Genomic DNA, 19,246 nt, shown 5'->3' with positions numbered 1-19,246 from the left:
GGTAGATACAGAGAGCGAGAGAGAGAGAAAAGAGGGAGAGATAGTTGTAAGAAGAGGAAGAAAGAAAGAAAGAAAGGTGGAGAAAATGTTTAAGGGAGAGGAGGTGGATTGCCAGGAGTGAAGGGCAGCAGGAAAGAAGACATGGAGACACAGAGAGAGGAAAAGGGAAAGGTTGGCGTGAACAAGGAACAATTAAAAGAGGAAGATTTGGGAAAAGACGGTAAAGAAGAACAAAAACACTGTTAATTAATCCAACAGTCACATTATGAGTTTGGCACACGGACTGTAATGGCATCGTATCACCGCCAGGGGGTGCTCATGAGACAATAATTTACAGTTTGACCCACCTTGAGTGTCAGAACAGACCCTTTTCTGCAGTATTTTACATGACCACTTGGGTTCTTACTAAAATGGCCAATCCAAAGTCTAAAGATGAAATGTTTGGTTCATTAATGCTCTATGAACTATAAGTAGGACGCAGGTTGCCACCATTGGCCAGTACAGAACCCAGGCAAGGCAAAACATAGGAGGGCATGGATGGACACCAGAGTAGCACAGTACAGTCACAGACTCACAGGATGATGTAACACCCAATAAACCATCAACACCAACAATAACAACAACAGGATGAGCGACGACGTCAACTGCACAAGACCACGTGCACATAGAAAGCTCACTTACACAGAGGAACAGAAACAAAACATAGCAACGGTATTACCTCTCCAGCTCGGCGATCTTCTTGTCCTTGTCGTTCTTCTCGCTCTCTACCTCTCGGAGGATGGTTAGTAGCCTCTCCACCTCCGCCTGGGCCTTGCCAGACTCCTCCTTGTAGTAGGACACTTCCTTCTCCAGGAGCTTTACTCGCTGTTCCCGCTCCCGCTCCACATAGTCTGGGTTCCCCCTGGAGCCCAGCCCCGCCATCTGCTGCTGCTGTTGGACCTCGTGGACCTCGTGGGCCTTCTGTATGGTCATAGACGTGGGGAAACAGACACATACACACACACACACACGCACGCACACACATGGACGCAAGTATGAACTCACACACACACACACACACACACACACACACACACACACACACACACACACACACACACACACACACACACACACACAGAGAAAAGGGAGAGAACACAGAACAGGCAAACTCCACAGTCAGTCAGTTTCTTATATGAACGACTCGTCTCCTCTCCTCTCCCTCTCCTCACTTCTCATCTTTCGCTTCCTCTCTCTCTCTCTCTCTCTCTCTCTCTCTGACTATTTGAATTAGAGCATAGCGAACAGGTGGCATCAGAACCACTACTGGCTCATCAGCTCTGGCTGACTGTCATTTGTTCCGTTAAACAGTCCCGTGATCATAACTGAAGGCTGCTTATGCCTGTTACTACATGCTAATGCTAACAGGAAATACAAGCGATATGGAAAAGTTGAGATTCGCAATTCTGTCATTAGTGTCATTAGTTTGCCTCCTAACAGACTCACTGACCTCATGACAATACCTTTTTAGTAGCCAAAGCAGACTGTTTCCCATACACAGATTAATAAGCCTAGTCCTGGACAAAAGGGCACTTTCAAATGGAGATTCAACGTTTAGCGTGAATTACTTTTAGTCCAGGAGTCAGCTTAATCTGGGTTGGGGGAAACAGGCCCTGCGTGTACAGGATGGACTCGGGCCTGTATACACAAAGCATCTCAGAGTAGGAGTGCTGATCTAGGCTCCTCACCTGTCTATACGATCTTATTCCTTACGATTTAGAAGGTTAAACCGATCATAGATATGCGCTCCTACTCTGGGATGCTTTGGGAATTTAGGCCCTGGTTATAATCACTAGGTGTAATCACTGTCATCTCTCCTCTCTTATCCCTCCGGATAATCACACCGTATCACCTGTGGTGTGTCCAAGTCACTGAACTAGGATAGGGTTTTGACCATCATACAGTACAAATGGAACAGCTCGAGTCCTCTTCTAAACACACAAAACAGATCAGAAGTAGACGTCACCTCTGAGACATCGTATGGCCACGCTGACAGTCACAGAGCCACACCACAGACCCAACACAAGAGCTAATGCAACGAGAGAGCATACTGTATCCAGACACACATACGCCACCACAGTAAAGCCACTTCAACCACTGCCAATGTTAGAAGGCCAACATTACACCTCTATTAAATTGACCACTTATCAACGTGTAGACAGTGAAGCGAGCCAAACAGTGACGATAAAACAAAGCATGCGATACTCAGGAGGACCAATCACAGCATGCAAAGCAAGTCCAACGCGGCAGGGAAGACAGTCTTTGCAATGCTTTCCCCATGAAGAGAGTCAGGTCGATCCAGCAGTGACAGCAAGTGACATATTTCAAGCATGAGGAGTAAGGTCAGAACTAATCGTTTGGGGGAATCTAATGCTCTTAGCTGCGGGTGGGGTTTTGGTGCGTACCTCTAACTGACATGAGAATTGAGAGTGAATCCCAAATGGCACCCTATTCCCTACAGTGTACTACCCTATAGGCCCTGGTCAATGGTAGTGCAGTATAGGGAAAGGGTGCTGTTTGGAACACACGGTATGCACAGCCTATTGCTACACTAACATTGGTTAGTTATTAAATCCAAGTTTGTTTAAACAGAGTTGTACAGAGCTGATGGATATCTTGGTATCTTACTATTAATCATACGTCATGATGACGGATGTGAGAACACGATAGAAGAAGAAGAAACTGTCCATAACTTTCAGCTAATTCTCTATTTCTTTTTTTGCTAGGACTATTTGTAAGAAAATCACATTATACCACCATTGCACTGGTCTTAAAACAATTACTTCTTACAGAGACTAAGGGTCGAGCATCAACAATAGAGTAGGCCTACTGTCAAGACACAAAAGAAACTAGGCCAAACTGTATAGTCATACAGACATATAGCAATGCTTAGCTAAGCAAAATGGTAAGCTAAATGCTAAGTTAAATGCTAAGCTTAAAGTGGAACTGACAGCCTTTTAACTACTTTACAGATATGAAACAAACAGACAATGATAATATCAGTAAAAAAATATATCAAATTCCCAATTTATGCTACAAAACCAACTTTATAAGAGGTTTTGAAAAATAGGTTCTATTTGACTCAACATTCCAATGACGTACACTAAAGCCTTGTTGGCAGAATAGACAGTTGTTGTTCAATGCATGATTCATATAATTCACCAACACACAGCTTGGTAGTCCAACAAATATTGCTATTAGTTTTTAAATCACAGCTGGCCTGTTACATTGTTTGCTGCCTCCATTCGGGATGCACTGTTTCAGTTTCAATTACTCTATTTTGGACAAAAATTAATGTAACTAAGGCTGGGAATGTCAATACAATCAAACGAGCAAAAGGCAATTGATCACAAGTCAGTCATAACTTGGTAAATAGGCTAGCGTATCTATTTATGTAGCAAGCTAAAAACACGCAGTCTAACATTAGCTAGATAGCTAGCTAGCTGCTAGGAGGACGTCATGTCATTGGAGGAGAGGGTCTGACTTGCTCCCATCATATCGTTTTTTTTGGTGGCTATACAAAGCTAGAGATGCAGGTGTCATTTGGTTAGCTTGCAAGAATTTGAGTGACTGTTTGGATATTGCATATCCCTTGCATTCGCACATTCACTCTGGCTATCTACTCCGATTTCAGGGCACTCTCGTATGAGTGTGCCAGAGCAGAGAATAACTGATGAATTTACGCAATACACACTGAATATGACCGGTGTCAGTAAACGCAGACGAAACAAGTAGCCACAAATACTCTCGATAACATTGTAAACAGCCTAGCTAACCAGCTCTGCTAGAGGTGAGTAAAATGGTCAGAGTGAGGTGTTCTCTCATTTCTGTCTGGGAGTAGATAGCTAGCAAGCTAGCCAACTTTAGCCAGGCAGGCAAGCTGCAGAAGGACGAGTAGGCTATAATTCCCCATCATTTTTCAGTGGTATTTTGACGGTCAACTAGCTTAAAAAGTTTGAGAGGGTTTATCTACTTCATTATATTTTAGCTCATCTTGCTCTGGCGAGCATTAGTTGTTGATCTTGTTGTTGTTGATGTGCCTAACTGAGGGACAGAGAGACTACCTTTTAATGGTTGTGAGAGCTTCAAGTTCCTTGGTGTCCACATCACCAACAAACTAACATGGTCCAAGCACACCAAGACAGACACGACAAAACCTATTCCCCCTCAGGAGACTGAAAAGATTTGACATGGGTCCTCAGATCCTCAAGAGGTTCTACAGCTGCACCATCAAGAACTGGTTGCATCACTGCCAGGTATGGCAACTGCTCGGCCTCCGACCGCAAGGCACTACCGAGGGTAATGTGAACCGCCCAGTACATCACTGGGGCCAAGCTTCCTGCCATCCGGGACCTCTACGCCGGGAGGTGTCAGAGGAAGGCCTTAAAAATTGTCAAAGACTCCAGCTACCCTAGTCATAGAATGTTCTCTCTGCTACTGCACGGCAAGCGGTGCCGGAATGCCTAGTCTAGGTCCAAGAGGCTTCTAAACAGCTTCTACCTCCAAGCCATAAAACTCCTGAACATCTAGTCAAATGGCTACCCAAACTATTTGCATTGTCCCCCTCCCCTCTCCACACCACTGCCACTCTCTGTTGTCATCTATGCATAGTCACTTTAATAACTTTAATAACTCTACCTACATGTACATACAACCTCAACTAACCACATTGACTCTGTACCGCCACTCCCCTGTATATATTGTTACTTTTTACTGCTGCTCTTTAATCACTTGTTACTTTTATCTCTTATTCTTTTACGTATTTTTTGAAACTGCACTGTTGGTTAGGGGCTCGTAAGTAAGCATTTCACTGTAAGGTCTACTACACCTGTTGTATTCGGCGCATGTGACTAATACAATTTAATTTGATTTGATTTGCTTGACTCCCGTGGTATTGACGCATTTACAGAAATCCATTCAGGTGTATTGTGTCTTTTGGCGAAGGCGTTTTAATGATCTAAAGTTGCACTGTTGCAACGGCATGTAAACACACAGTCCAGATCAAAGTGAGTGATGGTAGGCCTGTTTGCACAAAGGCCTACTGTAGCTCTGATTGGCCACGGTGCTCTGATCTGCGTAGAATCCGGTCCTGGACGAGGCAGATGTTTTTATTCGGTTTTATTTTACTGCCGCTTTCCCCACTCTATGTTCCTATAGAATTTTCACAAATGCCTTAGTATACAGTTGACGTCGGAAGTTTACATATACGTAGGTTTGAGTCATTAAAATTCATTTATCAACCACTCCTCAAATTTCTTGTTAACAAACTATAGTTTTGGCAAGTCGGTTAGGACATCTACTTTGTGCATGACACAAGTAATTTTTCCAAGAATTGTTTACAGACACATTATTTCATTAATATTTCACTGTATCACAATTCCAGTGGGTCAGAAGTTTACATACACTAAGTTGACTGTGCCTTTAAACAGCTTGGAAAATTCCCGAAAATGATGTCATGGCTTTAGAAGCTTCTGAAAGGCTCATTTACATAATTTGAGTCAATTGGAGGTGTACCTGTGGATGTATTTCAAGGCCGACCTTCAACCTCAGCGCTTTTTTTGCTTGACATCATGGGAAAATCAAAAGAAATCAGCCAAAACCTCAGAACAAAAAATTGTAGACCTCCACATGTCTGGTTCATCCTTGGGAGCAAATTCCAAACGCCCGAAGGTACCACGTTCATCTGTACAAACAATAGTACGCAAGAATAAACACCATGGGACCACGCAGCCGTCATACTGCTCAGGAAGGAGACGCGTTCTGTCTCCAAGAGATTAATGTACTTTGGTGCAAAAAGTGCAAATCAATCCCAGAACAACAGCAAAGGACTTTGTGAAGATGCTGGAGGAAACATGTACAAAATTATTTTTATCCACAGTAAAACGAGTCCTTTATCGACATAACCTGAAAGGTCGCTCAGCAAGGAAGAAGCCACTGCTCCAAAACCACCATAAAAAAGCCAGACTACGGTTTGCAACTGCACATGGGAACAAAGATTGCACTTTTTGGAGAAATGTCCACTGGTCTGATGAAACAAAAATAGAACTGTTTGGCCATAATGACCATCGTTATGTTTGGAGGAAAAAGGGGGAGGCTTGCAAGCCAAAAAACACCATCCCAACAGTGAAGCACGGGGGTGGCAGCATCATGTTGTCGGGGTGCTTTGCTGCAGGAGGGACTGGTGTACTTCACAAAATAGATGGCATCATGAGGCAGGACAATTATGTGGATATATTGAAGCAACATCTCAAGGCATCAGTCAGAAAGTTAAAGCTTGGTCGCGAATGGGTTTTCCAAATTGACAATGACCCCAAGCATACTTCCAAAGTTGTGGCAAAATGGCTTAAGGACAACAAAGTCAAGGTATTGGAGTGGCCATCACAAAGCCCTGACCTCAATCCCATAGAAAATGTGTGGGCGGAACTGAAAAAGCGTGTGCAAGCAAGGAGGCCTGACCTAACTCAGATACACCAGCTCTGTCAGGAGGAATGGGCCAAAATTCATTCAACTTATTGTGTGATGCTTGTGGAAGACTACCCGAAACATTTGACCCAAGTTAAACAATTTAAAGGCATTGCTACCAAATACTAATTGAGTGTATGTAAACTTCTGACCCACTGGGAATGTGATGAAAGAACTAAAAGCTGAAAGAAATCATTCTCTCTAGTATTATTCTGACATTTCACATTCTTAAAATAAAGTGGTGATCCTAACTGACAGTCAGGAATTGTGAAAAACTGAGTTTAAATGTATTTGGCTAAGGTGTATGTAAACTTCCAACTTTAACATTCCAAGATTTCATGAAAATTTGAAAATGACCATATTTAAGTGCTCGCTTGTCAGAAAATGTTTTTAAACGTGTCATATTCTTCATGGGGGTGTACTGAACTGATTTGAATACGATTTCATGTTGCTAAAATGCTGTCAGTTCTACTTTAATGTCAAGCTCACCAAAAACAGCGGCAAATATCCAACTCCAAAAAAAACAGATATTTTTTTACATTAATATTAAATGCCTAACTCATCATATGAGTGTAGTTGGAAAGCTAAATCATACTCATTAAGTGCAAAGGTCAACATGCATACTACATGATGTGAAAGATACACCAGTGACAGTGTAACTGGGTCCATGTGACCATGACATGATCCCCCACAAGTTAGATAGCACGTTCCAGGATTTTAAGGTGGATTTTGGTGGGCGGAAGATGTCCTCATGCTTTCAATATGTGCCACCACAGAGAGCTCCGGGGCGGAGAAGGACTTACAGGGTTGTTCATCTGACTGAACAGCTGCTCTGCTTGCTACATTGCAAAGGAAAGTGGTGAAGGGGGGAGACGGGGGAAACGAGGTGGGGGGGAGGGGGGGGAGACCCGGGGAAGATAGCATTAGCATGTAGCTCCATTAGCCAGAGGAGAGTGGAAACAGCAGGATCAGGGTAGAACAGACTAGCCTGGTGCCAGATCTGTTTGTGCTCTCTCGTAAACTCCTATATGGTCAATGTCATTCCAAACAGACAATGACCAAGGGAGTTGGCGAGACAGCACAAACTGTTCCTGGACCAGGCAAAGAACAGACATGTTACATGTAAAATGTTACATGTTAAAGCAGTATCAAGAAAGAGAACACCTTTACTGTATATGTTGAACAGTATGTTGAGACCATAGAAACAGAATTACACACAATATGGCCGCCGGTCCAACCATCGTAGAACATTGACTTGAAAGGGGATTCCCGTTCTAGTAATTCTATTTCTATGGTTGAGACAGCCAGGACCACTGGAGAGGAACAGAGGGAGGAGGAGGACACAGTATGGGTGGTTATGGGACAGAGAGACACACAGGGGAGATCTGATGGACATCTTTGCTCCCCATCTCAGTGGTTCTACGGTGTTGTAGGATCCTTATCTGAACGTTATTAACTCTGATCCAGTTTTCGCATTCTATCACTATAGGAATTTATATGAACAGGTGTTTGTTGTCGCTGATGAGAGGGTTTAAACAAGCAGCATATTCAAATGAGGGATTGGACATTTTCACAATGTTGCTGGAGCGTTGTGTATGTGTGTGCTAATAGTAGCAGCAGCAGCATTGTGAAAAGGGTGTGTGTTGGCAAGGACTGGGGTATATATCAGACATGCTTATTAGTAGAGAATGTTTCAGAGTTATCCTCCATGACAGATAATACATGGCTTGTTTTACCACACTCAAGTCCAGTAACCAGTAGGGATAGCACATATAACCAGATTTAAACCAAAATGGTCTTGGATTGAGGATGATGTTGTTGTATTATACAGTAGCAATTAAGATTAGTGAAGCAATTTTTCCATAATTGAATATGCTTGAATAATAAGTGATTTAAAGGGGAAATTGAGTATTTTCCAACTTAATGTTAGATGGTTCCTAATAGTGAATGTCGTCTATGGGCCAGGGGAATCTGTAATCCATGGTTTGGTTTTCTTTAAAAAGCCACTACAAACTTACACTGACTGGGCCACAGCTAGCGAAATCAAATAGAATGGATGTGATAGGGGCAACTGTGCAATACTGAACATCACCTTTAGTGTGACTATGCCTACCAGCTGGACTTGATGCATGGTCAATTAAAAGTCTTCATCAGATGTACAGGCATAACACTGTCTACATACTGCAGGTTTAGATTGAATTGTAAGAATGCAACCGAAGAGAAGCAGATTAGTAAAGGAGATTATGATGGTATAAAAGGGATCTCTTCCACTTGGTTCCCTGAACCATTTAACCATTTACTGGCAGAACTGTGCACAATGGACTTTAGTTTCTCTCAAATATCAAACATAAGTAAGCTTTTGTACCTAACAATGTTCATTTAACTCCTTGTCATCGCTTTAACAGGGATTCTAACAGTGATTTTAACTGTGACGGACTTAAACATTGAGGCCGTCCCAAATGAGTTGTTCAGGTTGTCATCGCTAGTTTACATAATAAACATCAATGTACACCAGTGGAGGATGCTGAGGAGAGAACAGCTCATAATAATGGCTGGAATGGAGCAAATGGAATGTTATCAAACACATGGAAACCAGGTGTTTGGCGTATTTGATACCATTCCACTAATTCCGCCCCAGCCATTACTATGAGCTCGAACTCCCAAAATAAGGTGCCGCCAACCTCCTGTGCTGCACACTGTAAAAAGTGGGACGGCACTGCTGTTCATCTGAAGTGCTTTTTCTGATTGGTGTGGTCCAAAATGTCACTTTGGGTCATTATTTTTGTACTTTTTACCCCTTTTTCATCCCAATTGGTAGTTACAGTCTTGTCCCATCGCTGCAACTCTCGTACGAACTCGGGAGAGGCGAAGGTCGAGTGCCGTGCATCCTCCGAAACATAAACCTGCCAGGCCGCACTGCTTCTTGACACGCTGATCGCTTAACCCAGAAGCTAGCCGCACCGATGTGTCATAGGAAACACCTTACAATTGGCGACCCGAAGTCAGCGTGCACGCGCCCGGACCGCCAAGCTCATGGGTCTCCCGATCGCGGCCGGCCGCGACACACCCGGGTCTGTAGTGACACCACCTCAAGCACTGCGATGCAGTGCCGTAGACCACTGTGCCACTCGGGAGGCCCACCGTTCAACCTATTCTATTCAATTTGTCTGAAATCAAATAAGAATTTTGACAGATCATTGGGATTTATTTAATTGAATGAAAGCTTCTAAATTGCTTTCAACACCTCATGCCCATTCTCATTACATAGCGGTGGGTGCAATATAGAGGCAGCAATCTGTCAGAAGAGTTGTGGGCGTGGCCTATTGTGGGCGTGACTTTACATTTGTTAATTTTGCCCACCCGTGAAAGTGAATGTCATTACATGTAATGTGTTCCGTTTTTTAAAATTTTGTATGATTGAATGTTCACTGCCAGCACTGAATCTTAAATGATACCTGCATAAGTACTGTGATACTAAAGAACCTGGAAAGGTTTGTATTGGTGAGTTGGTCACTATTTGGTTGTAATGTGAAAATCTTATGAAAAGAAAGTGTTTGGGGTCATTGTTTCATGTTATGGAACCAACTTAATACCTTGATGAACAGGAAATTGATGTAATTGCTTGTAACACAATTTAAGACATTTGGATAGGGAATTCCAATGTGACAAATCTACTCGGTACAACATGATAAAATGGGTTGTATATTCAGTGCATTCGGAAAGTTACATTTTGTTACGTTACAGGCTTATTCAAAAATCTTTTTTTTTTTAAAGACTCATCATTCTACACACAATACCCCATAATGACAAAGCGAAAACAGGTTTTTAGACATTTTTTGCAAATATATATAAATATATATAAATGTTTTTAAGTACTTTATTTACATAAGTATTCAGACCATTTGCTATGAGACAAAATTGAGCTCAGGTGCACACCGTTTCCACCGTTTCATCCTTGAGATGTTTCTAGAACTTGATTGGAGTCCACCTGTGGTAAACTCAATTGATTGGACATGATTTGGAAAGACACACACCTGTCTATATAAGGTCCCACAGTTGACAGTGCATGTCAGAACAAAAACCAAGCTATGAGGTTGAAGGAATCACTGCCAAAGGTTCTTCAACAAAGTACTGAGTAAATGGTCTGAATACTTAAGTAACTGTGATATTTCTGTTTTTATTTGTAATAAATTTGCAAAGATTTCGAAAAACCTGTTTTTGCTTGATCATTATGGGGTATAGTGTGTAGATTGATGCGGGGGAAAAAACAATTTAATCTATTTTAGAATAAGGCCGTAACATAACAAAATGTGGAAAAGGTCAAGGGGCCTGAATACTTTCCGCAAGCAATGTATATTCATTTCAATTTATGTTTACTTATTAAGTTTAATCAAAGGGGGGAAAGTAATTTGAGTGTTGCAAGAAATAGGTTTCAACTTGAAATATAGGTTTGTTAATGATCAAATCTAACAATTGGTATTGAATCATCCATTTGGTTTCAACAAATGTCATTTAGTTGTAATCAGTTAAAAGAAGAGTCATTATTTAGAGTGCATCTTTGAATCCCAGCCATGTAAACCCAAATTCCATTAACACTTTTACATGATGAAGTGTGAGGAGACCTACCTTCTGTAACTGTGTCTCCAACTTACTACACTCCTCTTTCTTCTGCTCGATGGCCATCTCCAGAGACTTGAGCTTGGACTCCTTCTTCAGGCTGGAGGAGGCCAGGGATGAGGCGTGCTCCTTTAAGTCAATGAGACTGGACTACATGGGGACAAACAGGAACAGCGAGGACAGTCAGTACCAGACCAGGAGGCACAGCACAGTAGAAAAATACAGAACAGGCCAAATTGGGTCATACTACCAGAGAGAACAGCATCCCATGTATTTGAAATGTCTTTGTGTTTTTCTGCATGCCCAGAGCCACAACAAAAATGTACCCCATGGGGATAATACAATCAATTATCTTATTTTACACTGACCTCCTTCTCTGTTAATTCCAGCTGCAGGGTGTTGACCTTCTCCTTGAGGTCCTTGTTCTCCTTTTTATAAGACTCCACTTCATCCATCCTCTCGTTGTCCTCCCTTGCTCTCTGCTCCTTCAGTCTCTCTATAATACGCTCCTTAGAGACACACACACATGGACATTAGTTCAAAGTTCATTGTTTGGGTTCTGGTTCTTAGTCCTCCGGGTGTAAAGCGCTGGGTCTTTCTGTACCTTTTCAGAGAGTGCCTCCTCCAGGGTGGCCAGGGCCGTGTCAGTGTTACTGGAGTCAGTCTGTAGGGACTTCACCCTGTCCTTCAGGTTCCCCAACTGCTTGTCCTTATCACGCAGCTGCTCCTGCAGATTCTCAATCTGGGCAAGAGGAGGAGGGAGGGAGGGAATTAGCATGAGGTCAAAAGAACTGTAGATAGAGAAACTGCATTAAAAGCTAGGAGTGTGAGTTAGGGGTTAGTGTGTGTGATGTTTGCAGGGTAATTGTGTCTCCTTAAAGGGACGCCTGGAAGAGGAAGCCTTTATTATTTTAGCAAAATACATCAAATACAGTGTGTGTGTGTGTGTGTGTGTGTGTGTGTGTGTGTGTGTGTGTGTGTGTGTGTGTGTGTGTGTGTGTGTGTGTGTGTGTGTGTGTGTGTGTGTGTGTGTGTGTGTGTGTGTGTGTGTGTGTGTGTGTGTGTGTGTGCCTGTGTGTTTGTGCATGGAGAGGGTAAGAGCGAGAGAAGCAGGGAAAGGGGAGGACAGAAGACAGAGTAGTGCGATCGACGTTAATGGCTATGTGTAGTGTCTGTTTTCACATGGGACTATAAAGGCTACTACAGAGAAACATATGGTAGAAGGTTATGAGCTCGTTGTTGTTGAGCAAGACAAGCATATAGAGAGATAGATGTCTCTTAAAGATAGTAAGAAATAAAACAAGATAGTCTAGCCAGAGATAAAGAAAGAGAAAGAGGGATATCTGAGAAAGAAAGATCAAAAATACAAAGAGACGGGGAGAGACACAGTGCACTGACAGAGTAGTGAAACATCAGAAGAAGAGACGGGGAGAGACACAGTGCACTGACAGAGTAGAGAAACATCTGATGAAGAGACGGGGAGAGACACAGTGCACTGACAGTGTAGAGAAACATCAGAAGAAGAGACGGGGAGAGACACAGTGCACTGACAGAGTAGAGAAACATCAGAAGAAGAGACGGGGAGAGACACAGTGCACTGACAGAGTAGAGAAACATCAGAAGAAGAGACGGGGAGAGACACAGTGCACTGACAGTGTAGAGAAACATCAGCACAAGAGACGGGGAGAGACACAGTGCACTGACAGAGTAGAGAAACATCAGCACAAGAGACGGGGAGAGACACAGTGCACTGACAGTGTAGAGAAACATCAGCACAAGAGACGGGGAGAGACACAGTGCACTGACAAAGTAGAGAAACATCAGCACAAGAGACGGGGAGAGACACAGTGCACTGACAGAGTAGTGAAACATCAGAAGAAGAGACGGGGAGAGACACAGTGCACTGACAGAGTAGAGAAACATCTGATGAAGAGACGGGGAGAGACACAGTGCACTGACAGAGTAGAGAAACATCTGATGAAGAGACGGGGAGAGACACAGTGCACTGACAGAGTAGAGAAACATCTGATGAAGAGACGGGGAGAGACACAGTGCACTGACAGAGTAGTGAAACATCAGAAGAAGAGACGGGGAGAGACACAGTGCACTGACAGAGTAGAGAAACATCAGAAGAAGAGACGGGGAGAGACACAGTGCACTGACAGAGTAGAGAAACATCAGAAGAAGAGACGGGGAGAGACACAGTGCACTGACAGAGTAGAGAAACATCAGAAGAAGAGACGGGGAGAGACACAGTGCACTGACAGTGTAGAGAAACATCAGCACAAGAGACGGGGAGAGACACAGTGCACTGACAGAGTAGAGAAACATCAGCACAAGAGACGGGGAGAGACACAGTGCACTGACAGTGTAGAGAAACATCAGCACAAGAGACGGGGAGAGACACAGTGCACTGACAAAGTAGAGAAACATCAGCACAAGAGACGGGGAGAGACACAGTGCACTGACAGAGTAGTGAAACATCAGAAGAAGAGACGGGGAGAGACACAGTGCACTGACAGAGTAGAGAAACATCTGATGAAGAGACGGGGAGAGACACAGTGCACTGACAGAGTAGAGAAACATCTGATGAAGAGACGGGGAGAGACACAGTGCACTGACAGAGTAGAGAAACATCTGATGAAGAGACGGGGAGAGACACAGTGCACTGACAGTGTAGAGAAACATCAGAAGAAGAGACGGGGAGAGACACAGTGCACTGACAGAGTAGAGAAACATCAGAAGAAGAGACGGGGAGAGACACAGTGCACTGACAGAGTAGAGAAACATCAGAAGAAGAGACGGGGAGAGACACAGTGCACTGACAGTGTAGAGAAACATCAGCACAAGAGACGGGGAGAGACACAGTGCACTGACAAAGTAGAGAAACATCAGCACAAGAGACGGGGAGAGACACAGTGCACTGACAGAGTAGAGAAACATCAGAAGAAGAGACCGGGAGAGACACAGTGCACTGACAGAGTAGAGAAACATCAGAAGAAGAGACGGGGAGAGACACAGTGCACTGACAGAGTAGAGAAACATCAGAAGAAGAGACGGGGAGAGACACAGTGCACTGACAGTGTAGAGAAACATCAGCACAAGAGACGGGGAGAGACACAGTGCACTGACAGAGTAGAGAAACATCTGATTAAGAGACGGGGAGAGACACAGTGCACTGACAGAGTAGAGAAACATCAGCACAAGAGACGGGGAGAGACACAGTGCACTGACAGAGTAGAGAAACATCAGCACAAGAGACGGGGAGAGACACAGTGCACTGACAGTGTAGAGAAACATCAGCACAAGAGACGGGGAGAGACACAGTGCACTGACAAAGTAGAGAAACATCAGCACAAGAGACGGGGAAAGACACAGTGCACTGACAGAGTAGAGAAACATCAGAAGAAGAGACGGGGAGAAACACAGTGCACTGACAGTGTAGAGAAACATCAGAAGAAGAGACGGGGAGAGAAACAGTGCACTGACAGTGTAGAGAAACATCAGAAGAAGAGACGGGGAGAGACACAGTGCACTGACAGAGTAGAGAAACATCAGCACAAGAGACGGGGAGAGACACAGTGCACTGACAGAGTAGAGAAACATCAGCACAAGAGACGGGGAGAGACACAGTGCACTGACAGTGTAGAGAAACATCAGCACAAGAGACGGGGAGAGACACAGTGCACTGACAAAGTAGAGAAACATCAGCACAAGAGACGGGGAAAGACACAGTGCACTGACAGAGTAGAGAAACATCAGAAGAAGAGACGGGGAGAAACACAGTGCACTGACAGTGTAGAGAAACATCAGAAGAAGAGACGGGGAGAGACACAGTGCACTGACAGTGTAGAGAAACATCAGAAGAAGAGACGGGGAGAGACACAGTGCACTGACAGTGTAGAGAAACATCAGAAGAAGAGACGGGGAGAGACAGTGCACTGACAGTGTAGAGAAACATCAGCACAAGAGACGGGGAGAGACACAGTGCACTGACAAAGTAGAGAAACATCTGATGAAGAGACGGGGAGAGACACAGTGCACTGACAAAGTAGAGAAACATCAGAAGAAGAGACGGGGAGAGACACAGTGCACTGACAGAGTAGAGAAACATCTGAAGAAGAGATGGGGAGAGACACAGTGCACTGACAGAGTAGAGAAACATCAGAAGAAGAGACCGGGAGAGACACAGTGCACTGACAGAGTAGAGAAACATCAGAAGAAGAGACGGGGAGAGACACAGTGCACTGACAGAGTAGAGAAACATCAGAAGAAGAGACGGGGAGAGACACAGTGCACTGACAGTGTAGAGAAACATCAGCACAAGAGACGGGGAGAGACACAGTGCACTGACAGAGTAGAGAAACATCTGATTAAGAGACGGGGAGAGACACAGTGCACTGACAGAGTAGAGAAACATCAGCACAAGAGACGGGGAGAGACACAGTGCACTGACAGAGTAGAGAAACATCAGCACAAGAGACGGGGAGAGACACAGTGCACTGACAGTGTAGAGAAACATCAGCACAAGAGACGGGAGAGACACAGTGCACTGACAAAGTAGAGAAACATCAGCACAAGAGACGGGGAAAGACACAGTGCACTGACAGAGTAGAGAAACATCAGAAGAAGAGACGGGGAGAAACACAGTGCACTGACAGTGTAGAGAAACATCAGAAGAAGAGACGGGGAGAGAAACAGTGCACTGACAGTGTAGAGAAACATCAGAAGAAGAGACGGGGAGAGACACAGTGCACTGACAGAGTAGAGAAACATCAGCACAAGAGACGGGGAGAGACACAGTGCACTGACAGAGTAGAGAAACATCAGCACAAGAGACGGGGAGAGACACAGTGCACTGACAGTGTAGAGAAACATCAGCACAAGAGACGGGGAGAGACACAGTGCACTGACAAAGTAGAGAAACATCAGCACAAGAGACGGGGAAAGACACAGTGCACTGACAGAGTAGAGAAACATCAGAAGAAGAGACGGGGAGAAACACAGTGCACTGACAGTGTAGAGAAACATCAGAAGAAGAGACGGGGAGAGACACAGTGCACTGACAGTGTAGAGAAACATCAGAAGAAGAGACGGGGAGAGACACAGTGCACTGACAGTGTAGAGAAACATCAGAAGAAGAGACGGGGAGAGACAGTGCACTGACAGTGTAGAGAAACATCAGCACAAGAGACGGGGAGAGACACAGTGCACTGACAAAGTAGAGAAACATCTGATGAAGAGACGGGGAGAGACACAGTGCACTGACAAAGTAGAGAAACATCAGAAGAAGAGACGGGGAGAGACACAGTGCACTGACAGAGTAGAGAAACATCTGAAGAAGAGATGGGGAGAGACACAGTGCACTGACAGAGTAGAGAAACATCAGAAGAAGAGATGGAGAGAAATATAAAGTGAAGAGCTAGAGAGAGAGAGAGAGAGAGAGAGAGAGAAAGTGAGGTCAGGGTGAGAGAGTATGTGTGTGTGTGTGTGTGTGTGTGCGTGTGTGTGTGCATGCGTGCGTGCGTGTTTGTGCATACATGCTCCCTTCGTATCCTCAGAGACCAACCAGCTCAGAAGTGCATCCCAAATGACACCATATTCCCTATTGAGGCCACTACTTCTGAAAAGGGCCCAAAGGGCTCTGGTCAAAAGTTGTGCAATGTATTGTGAATATGTTGTCATTTGGGAAGCAGCCCGGGTCTCAGGAATAAGACAGGGAACCAAACATCCATACAACCTAACCTAACCTATACCTAACCTATAACCACACACAGCAAGCTCTCATTTAGGTACTACATTATGTAACAATTCTGATTAATTCTTCTCAATCCAGAGGTGAGTTTTCTTGTAAACCTAAGTCTACAAGTGTATCCCTTTTTCCAGTGTTTCCCTCAGATTTGCTCTTAGGCGAGTCGCTGAGACCGCCGAGCCAGCATCCGTTACCAGTATTTCTACTACCAAACATGTTATGCCTAAAAGCTTTTAGCGTGGAACAGCAGAGCTAGGCTGTCCCATCTATAGTTCTATAAGCAATGGTAGGAGAACACAGTGTTGGTCAGAGATGTGGTTTTTTTTTATCCATTTATTAAACAAACTTGTGACCATGCCCAGGCTACCCTTAACTACTTTCCATCTAAATACACCCTTGACACTTAAACCCCTTATCCCCTGACCCTTAACCCTTGACCCCTAACCTTCTTCTGCAGGACGTTGATCTTCCTCTCCTTGACCTCCAGCATATCCTTCATGTCACGGATCTCTCCGGCCAGCGTGCCCTTCTCCTCCGTCAGGTCCTGCAGCTGCTTGGTCTTCTTGTTCAGGAAGGACTCCTTCTCCTCCAGACGCAGGCGCAGGGCGTCCACCTGGGAGGGGAGCGGTCATAGGTCAAATGTCACAGTTCAGAGGTCAAATTCCATAAAATGTGTTTTATAAAGCCCCTTTTACATCAGCAGTTGACACAAAGTGCTTTTCCAGTGACCTGGCATAAACCCTGAATTGCACAGTTCAAAGTTCAACTTATTATTATTGTCAAATTGAAGAACTAGAGTTCTCTCCGAGATGCTTGGCATTTGCAATACAAGCTTCGTGCTCCACTAAAGGGTAGAAAGCAAGAGGGGAGGGGGTATGTACTGTAAGTGTATGCAGCAGAATACAGAGAGACGGTGATACAGTGTTTCCTTAAATGTGTAAAAAAACAGTGTACAAGGACCAACATACATCTGGTGTATCGATGAATAAAAGGAGATTCTGTGCACATCCGGGGGTGTATCTTACTGTGTGTGTGTGTGTGTGTGTGTGTGTGTGTGTGTGTGTGTGTGTGTGCGTGTGTGCGTTTTGTATGCATGCATGTGCGTGTGTTCATATGTGTGTGTGCAGGATTGTGTGTGTGGGCTTATGTGTGCACACGGGTGTGTTCATATATACATGTGTGCAAGGATGCGTGTGTGTGTGTGTGCACCTCTGTCTGCAGAATGGCGGCGCGCTGCTCCTTGGCAGTGAGAGACTCTTTGAGCACCTCTATGTGCTGTTTGCAGTCCGAGTTCTGGTTGTTCAGGGTCTCCAGCTTGGTCTGCAGGGCCAGCAGCTCAGACTCCTTCTTAGACAGCTCCTGCTTCAGCTGGTCAATCTGTCGGGGGGAAGGGGGGGGGGGCATGCGAATGCAGGCAGGCACACACACGCAGGCAGGCAGGCACGCAGGCAGGCACGCACACACACACACACACACACACACACAAACACGACAGGGTTTGTCACAACTAACTCTCGTGTGAAGTTGGCAGCTAAAGAGTAGGATTGTGAGTGCATGGAACTCCCTTCCAGCTCATATAGCGCAAGTGAACAGCAAACCTGGTTTAAAAAACACCTCACGGCACAACGCCTCTCCAACCCATGTGACCTGCTTGTTGTGTGTACATACTGACATGTATGTGTAACTGGTAGACGCACACAGACACACACACACATTACATGTTGATGTTTTTTTTGTCTGCAATGTCTTTTTCGTTACGCGTCGGACCCCAGTAGGACTAGCTGTCGCCATCGGCGTCGGCTAACGGGCATCCGAAGAAATGAAATCCTGGCAGGTGTGTTTGTGCCTTCGTACCTGCGTGTTGGTATTAGGTGTCTGTGCACGGGTGAACTTTGTGCGGTGGACACTTGGTAGAAACGCCTCTCACCATAACAGAGGGACAGCGGGTAAAGTGAACCTTCATCCACTGTGTTCATTGTAGCCAGGCTCTCCTCTCATTAAAGATGCATCTGGCTCCCTGCATTATTCATGTATTATACATCAGACCCTATCTATGATTGATGAATCATTTTCTAAAAATAAAACAACAAAACTCCCGCTGGTTTTATCCTCACATGGATGTAAACACACAGACACAATGCTCCAGAGAGGCATGGAGGCTGGGAGGGAGTCTGGGAGGGAGGCTGGGAGGGAGGCTGGGAGGGAGGCTGGGACGGAGGCTGGGAGGGAGGCTGGGAGGGAGGCTGGGAGGGAGGCTGGGAGGGAGTCTGGGAGGGAGTCTGGGAGGGAGGCTGGGAGGGAGTCTGGGAGGGAGGCTGGGAGGGAGGCTGGGAGGGAGTCTGGGAGGGAGTCTGGGAGGGAGGCTGGGAGGGAGGC

The 19,246-nt window shown here is 44.9% G+C and overlaps 1 pseudogene; it reads right to left on the bottom strand.

Moving 5' to 3' along the window:
* Positions 1–19,246, bottom strand: part of LOC135539671 (ERC protein 2-like) — a 364,220-nt pseudogene that overhangs the window by 293,407 nt on the left and 51,567 nt on the right.

The sequence above is a fragment of the Oncorhynchus masou genome, chromosome 5 (assembly GCF_036934945.1).
Source record: "Oncorhynchus masou masou isolate Uvic2021 chromosome 5, UVic_Omas_1.1, whole genome shotgun sequence".
Classification (NCBI taxonomy): Eukaryota; Metazoa; Chordata; class Actinopteri; order Salmoniformes; family Salmonidae; genus Oncorhynchus; species Oncorhynchus masou.
The sequence above is the reverse complement of the archived record's forward strand: the minus strand, read 5'-3'. Positions and strand labels throughout refer to the sequence as shown.